The following is a 6,763-nucleotide window of genomic DNA, read 5'->3' on the forward strand; positions in this document are numbered from 1 at the left end:
GGTCTTCGACGAAGCGAGGTGGAGGCACAGCCTGGAATATGCACCTACGTGCAATGTGCTTGCCGTTTTCATCCTGTTTTGCTTCTCCGCTTTGTCACGGAACACTGTACTGCAGCTGTTTGTTCGGCGCTGTTCTGAAACGGTGAAATAACTGGCCGGGGGTACGCTTGCGCATTCAGTGATATTTGTTATTCGTCCTACCTCGCGGTGCCCGCAGATTTAGCTAGCTGTTAAGCATTCGTGTTCAAATCGCACGACATGAGGCGTTACAGTAATATTTTCATGCTCGCGTTAGAGTAGTTGAACTCGGCGTGTAAAAACTTTGTTCCGTAGATTTCGCACTCACAGCTTGCTACCAGCAGCGAAATGCCGCAAAAGCGAGCGTCGGCACAGGCGCGCCCGTGGCAAGGCGAACGGGCTGAAATAATGAAGTAACGTTGTGAGGTATTGAAGTTATCAGCGTTCGACGTGGTCTAGCCCAATACAGGCATCGCTGCTTGGCAAAAAAAAAATTTCTTGGTCTTGTTCCTAGGGAACTAGCTATGCATCACGCATGGGAAAATTATTATTTGAAAGTAATTATATTACATTACTCATTACTGTCTTATTACGCTCATTGATTTGAATTACATTACCAATTACCGCCTTAAAAAAGTAATGGTATTACTTTACGATTGCTTCCAAAAAGTTTTCATGCATACAAGAAGCAAAAAGCAAAGTATAAAGGGACGCCAACCTTACTTTAGGGTAACGTACACTTTCATGCCCTCCCCCCATGTTTCTCAACGACACCTCACCACATTACCAACGTTCTGACGCCGTACACAGCTTACTGGTGCATATTTAGCGCAATTACTAAATTACTTTAGCCATAAAAGTACAGACAAAATATTTCACATTACTATCACTGGACAACTAATCCATCGCATAAATTACTGAAAAAGTATTTCAATTATTGTAAGTAATCCAACTGCTGTCATGTATACTGATATGCTGAAATTCATGACATCCATTCCTTGCACTCTTTCAGATACTAGCAGAGCTTCTTGAGAACCGAGCCCCTGATGAACCTGTTCCACTACCATCACCAATCGAAGATTTTGAAGCAGCGAGCGTGACACAGGCATATAATGAAGAGTTTGAAGCTAAGATTTCCAGCGCGCGAGAAGGTGCACACATCGCTGTCGCTGTTGGCACACTCAACATCGTCGTTGCCGCCGTTGCCGCCATCGTTTTCCGTATCGGCTGTGGGTTCAAACATGTACGAGGTAAATACAAGCTGTCGGAGACAGCGAGAACGTTCCATCTTACAACTCAGCTATGAAGCCAGAACAACAGAACCGCGTGCTACCAGAGAGAAAGGAATGGTGCTACGCTCTGAAACGGGGACATGCGTCGGCGCCGACCGGCGACTACTGCCAACGACGTCACAGCGGCCCCGACCAATCACGGGCAAGAGCGGCGTTCGCGCGATGCCCTGAGACCCTGGTGCGCGTTTTCTTGAAAAAGCAGCCGCTTGCGTTTGTTTCCGCCCTTTGCGTTTGTTTCCGACTCAAAACTGTAGAATGCCGCAGAGAACTCAGTTTTTTCGAAAAGTGTTTCAGGTTCCCATTAAGAAGAGGGACAAATGCTCCCCATGCGGCGCACGAGGGGGGGGACGTCAACTTGCTTGAACGTGCTGCGCCTCGGGCCCGTGTAGATGTGCTTCTGCGCTCCTTAATTTGGTGAACTCGAAGCAGGCTCAAGAAAAGGTCCCGTATCTAACACCGTGCACAAATTTGAAATATTGGATTATGCTATCGAATGCTATGGCGCGTGTACTTTAGTTTCTTTAACGTGGCGCTCCGACATATGCTAGAGCCACATACGCGTGCAATACATCCCAGGGAATCTCGTGACCCCAGTATAGAGTGGCCCAAAACTTGAAGTGGACGCCATTGGCTAACAGCTACCTGTTCTACACGCACAGCTGTGATTAGACACTCGCACACTTTTTTCTCTGTCTGGCCGTGCGATCGTGCCGAGAGGCAACTGAAGTGCTAGGTGGTGGACCAATTGAACAATCGTCCACCATCAGAACTAAAATCTCCATGCCAGCGCTCCTAAAGAGCCTCCGCGCAGAAGGTCTTATGCGCGCTACTAAATTTTTGGTGGTCTACGCGCCTCATGAAAAACTTTAAGAACGCCGGCCCCTGCCGCTATATAGTGTACGCCTTTTGTTTGTGATCGTCGCTCTTTATCTCTCCCTCCCGCTCTGTTCTTTCTCTCATTATCCCCACACTGCTAACCCCTGCAGTGTATGCACCCGGAACTACCTCTGGTTAACCTCCCTTTCTTACTATGCATCTTTTCTCTCTCTCTCTTTCTCTCAAGTGCACGCGTATCAGCATCACTCAAAGTTTCATATTTGTATTCCGCCATCACATTTGTGTGGTACAAGGTAGGCAAGAAGTGTAATTTGGATTAAATGAACCGCCTCGTGTCTTTATGTGTTCGATTAATTATGGCTACTCCATTCAAGTGCCTGCCACTTTGAGAGACCCAAGACTCAGTTCGAAACATTCCTTATTCCGAATTACGCCGGTTCGAATTATGCGGATTCCAATTATGCGGATAGGAAGCACTTTCTTTCTTTACATAATGTACCGCGAGGGGGACCCTAGCGATATATGTGTAGTCACGTTATTAGCGACGAAAAAAGAACAGATATTTGTCCAGTGAAGCACACACAACAATTTTACTGGCTGTCATTTGGGTGTGGTATATAATGTTCCCTTTAGCTGTGGCCATTTTTACGTAGAGCAAACTGGGCGGTGTATCAATCAGAGGATAATGGAACATAAAAGATTGTTAACCGGTGGATCGCCTGCAAATGTTTTCTTAAATAGCCAAGACTGCTGAGTTTGTGATTGCACGCATGAGTTAGATGAATGCGTGAGATTGTACAGGCATAGGAATGAATAAACGCGTCTTATGGTCGAGGCATGGCATATCAATAATGGTGGAAGTGCGCGCGTGAATCAGTCTCCGATTACTTTACGATAGAAAGAGATCAAATTTCTCAACAGTTACCTCTTACGTAGACCGGCACGTGCACTGAATTGACACCTAGTGCTACCATTTCGGAGCATGCGCAGATTGTCATTTTTTTTTCAACTCAGTTCTTCCTTCAGTTGTCAGTCAGCATTCGTCTTCTCCACTTCTCTTCCCTTGTGTCCGTGTCTGCGCTGTTAAGAATGGCGAGCTGCAAGGCGAAATGGCCACCCAATTACGACTAGGGGACAAGACGCGCATCCCCCACTCTCCGTCGCTGCAGCTAGGAGGCGTTCGAAGAAGCGGGCTTTGTGCTGAAAACCGCCTCCATCCACCAGCCCCATCGCCGTTGTGATGGAACGACTTCGGTGGGCGAACAATGGTGCCGGAGTTCTCCAGCGCGGACCTGATATCTGCTACGCATGAGCAAGCTGCCGCGGGAAAGCCGTTTTATGTTGCTTCCCAGGCCTCGACCAGACGCAAGAACACAAGCTACCCACCCTTGGCGCCGATACTTCCCGGAACGGCACCCCTCCAACGCCGGCGTCGGGCATCGGAATGTGTGTGCCTTTGTGTACGTAAACTGTTCTGCGGGGCGGCGGCAAGTTGGCGATGAGTAAGCGAACATTCACCGCCTTGTATCGCCGGTGGACCGAGTGTATAAAAACTGCTGTTTTGCGGATGCTCGACACACTTCTCTTGAGCAGTCATGTTAGACTGATACACTTCTCTCGTGCAGTCATGTTGGACTGACACTCTTTTTCTCAAGCAGTCATGTTAGACTGATTTAATTTCTGTAAATAAACCCATATTCCTCGTTCTCGATGAGAAGCAGTTCTTCCCTTCATCAACGTCCTCAGCAGCGTGGATAAGTTGGACAACGGCATGGGCCAGCTACCTTCGGATTCATGCCGGACTCTAAACTTGGCAACGGATCTCGAGCGATGGGATTGAGCCCCCAATCCTGACAGCGCGCCTTATCCTTTCTTTGCATTATGAATCCTCACCAACTAGCACAGCTTTTTTCCCTTAAAATTGCGACACGGGTGTACAAAAAAAAAGCACGCACAGACTTTCCTGCGAGTTGGCTAACTTTACGTAGCATTGTGCCACTGGCTAATCTCCACGCAACTCGGTGTCATTATCAACGTTATGAAATTTCATCCGTTCAGAACAAACGACAGGGCTCTGGCGACACGAACTCGTGCGGAAAGCAGTGCAAGATGCAATAATGAAGCAAGCAAAGCACTGAGAGTGGCGGCGGCAGGTGCGCCGATTACGTTCCGATAATTACAATCTATCATCGCTCTTTATAGCCTGATCCATCCTCGTCGAACCATTATGAACCGTTAGATTAGACGTAGTACGGCGGCGCCTGCATATGGCAAGCCCGCGCAGACCGTGTCCTAACAGCGATCTGCGATGCGTACGAAGATTTTTGACTGCTGATATCTCCGCAAGTTGTGTTTTCGCCTCTCCACGTTGAACAGCGATGTGCGGGCCCATATCTTGAAAGCGGTCTGTGAAAGGAGGATGGTGCGGCTTGTAATGACACATAACTGCGAGTCGGCCTAGTTTGAACATATTTATATTGATACTTGTTGTGCGCAAACAAACAGGGACGAAGAATAGGGGCAACACAAGGACGAGCGCTTTCTAACAACTGGTTTTATTTTTGAAGAACTACTTACTTAAATACCCACAGAAATGATGACAGCTTCGTGAGCGCTGTCTTCTCGCCGCATAATTGGCGATGAAGCGACCGGCAGCACGAAAGGCAATTTGCTCGCTGCGGTGAGCTCTATTTCCAATGCGTCTTACGTCATGGACGGTCGGATGGGTGTACGGTTCTCCTTCGGTAAGCGAAAAATGCTTATGCATTTAAAACGTTTCTTCAAGTATGGTGCAGGTACAAAGTGAAGGCTATATACTGGCACTAAAAGGGTCAGTCGTCGCATGACAAGCACATATCTCCCCTCCTTCCGTCGCTACCTTGCCCCATTACGATTTCATCCACTCGAGATTTGGCAATCCTACTCGGTCGGACTCCGCGAAGAACGCAGATGACGGAAAGTACAGGGATATGCGCATTTATTGGAATGAGATTCTTGGCATTGCCAGACCATTTCCTTCCTGGCTATACATATAACCAATAATATGGGCCGATCCCGAAGACAGTTAAATGTAAGGATGTGGACCGCCGCCAAGGTATTACAGCCTAAATATATGGACCGATCCCGAATGTTGTGCAGGATAGAAATGTATACCTATCCTAGTTCACGAAGTTGTTAATTAAAACCGTGGTAGTTACGCCCCAAAGACGAAGCCTGGATGGCGTTATCAAATTAGTAGTCAGCTGTTCGAAGTAAGAATAGTAGTTTCATCGGCCGTATGAACTCGAAACATTCGCGTACTAAGCGAATTCACAAGCATGGTATCAGCGCGCATAACCGAACATCAAGAAATCACACTGGGATGAGGGCGCACACTCGCTTTCAAAACGGCGGTGTAAGGAAGTGCGGCAGCAGCAGCGAGCGATCAGACATTCCTGCGGTCGATCGCTTCAACGCAAGGGTGGCCAGAAGGCAGCGCGCACAAAGGTATGCGCCGTTTTCGGATTCCGTTCAAGCTCGCTCCCCCTCCCTCCCCCTCCAGCCTCCCCACTTTCCTCCATATCTTCAGATCCCATTGCACCCGGTCGCGAAATGCGCAGTTGCTGCCGGAGCACAACGCCATCCGCCCCCCCCCCCCGGTCCCTCTCCCCCCCCCCCCCCCCCTGCGGCCTTTCGCGCGACGGAAGACAGCACGTTTTCTGTCCGCTTCCCGTCTTCACCCGCAATCGTCGGCTTCCCTCGCGAGCTTCCATTCGCACACATAGGACACGACGCGCGACGACAGTGGAACATGAGGGATGCAGACTTCCTGCTCGCAAGTCGGATGGGCAAGCAGTGTGCCCATGGTAAGCCCTTCACAGGCCTGATTTCTCGGCCCGAGCCGCACTATGCAACGCCCGGGCTCGGCTCTGGCTCGCTCAAGGAACATGCTACGACATTTCGATTGTTGGTTTCTACATAGTCAGTGGTCGAGCGTAGGTGAAAAACACCGATTGAGAGGTCATCAGCCACTGCGTGCTATAGAATCGTACGTATATATGGCCATTGCATGTGCGTGGTGTATGTCACAAGGACAGTGGCATTCGTACTTTGGCGAAGAAATGTTAAAACTTGATTAACTTGGCCAATCATCAAGAACGCACAACGTCGCACAGTTCTTACGTAGCGTAAGCTCCTACAGTGGAAGTGCCAATAAGAGGTGGTGGGTCTCGGGGTTTGTGTAGTCTAGTACGGTGCCTAAAGCGCAAGGAAAAAAACGTCAAAGTGGCACGGGGTTAGCGCGCCGAGCAGTCTCACATGGCAACAATCTACATATAAAACACGGCTCCTGAAAGCGCGAGTTGTCACAAGGACAGAAGACGACGAAGTGGCATGTTGTAGGCGCACGCATCGACTGCTTCAGGGAGCTGGCTGGCTTTGGAAAGAGCCAGTGGCATGCGTGCGAGTGGTTAGCGCCCCACGTCGCAGAAAATCCGGCGTTGGCTTCCTGTGAGCAAAAATTGCCCTATTTATTTACGCATATGTAAATTCCATGCCTTGCAACATGACATGTGCTAAATGCTCGTTTCAATGCCACACCATTCTGTCCGCGAAGTTGCTCATACCTTGTCTTGCAT

Source organism: Dermacentor albipictus, unplaced genomic scaffold (assembly GCF_038994185.2).
Source record: "Dermacentor albipictus isolate Rhodes 1998 colony unplaced genomic scaffold, USDA_Dalb.pri_finalv2 scaffold_17, whole genome shotgun sequence".
NCBI lineage: Eukaryota > Metazoa > Arthropoda > Arachnida > Ixodida > Ixodidae > Dermacentor > Dermacentor albipictus.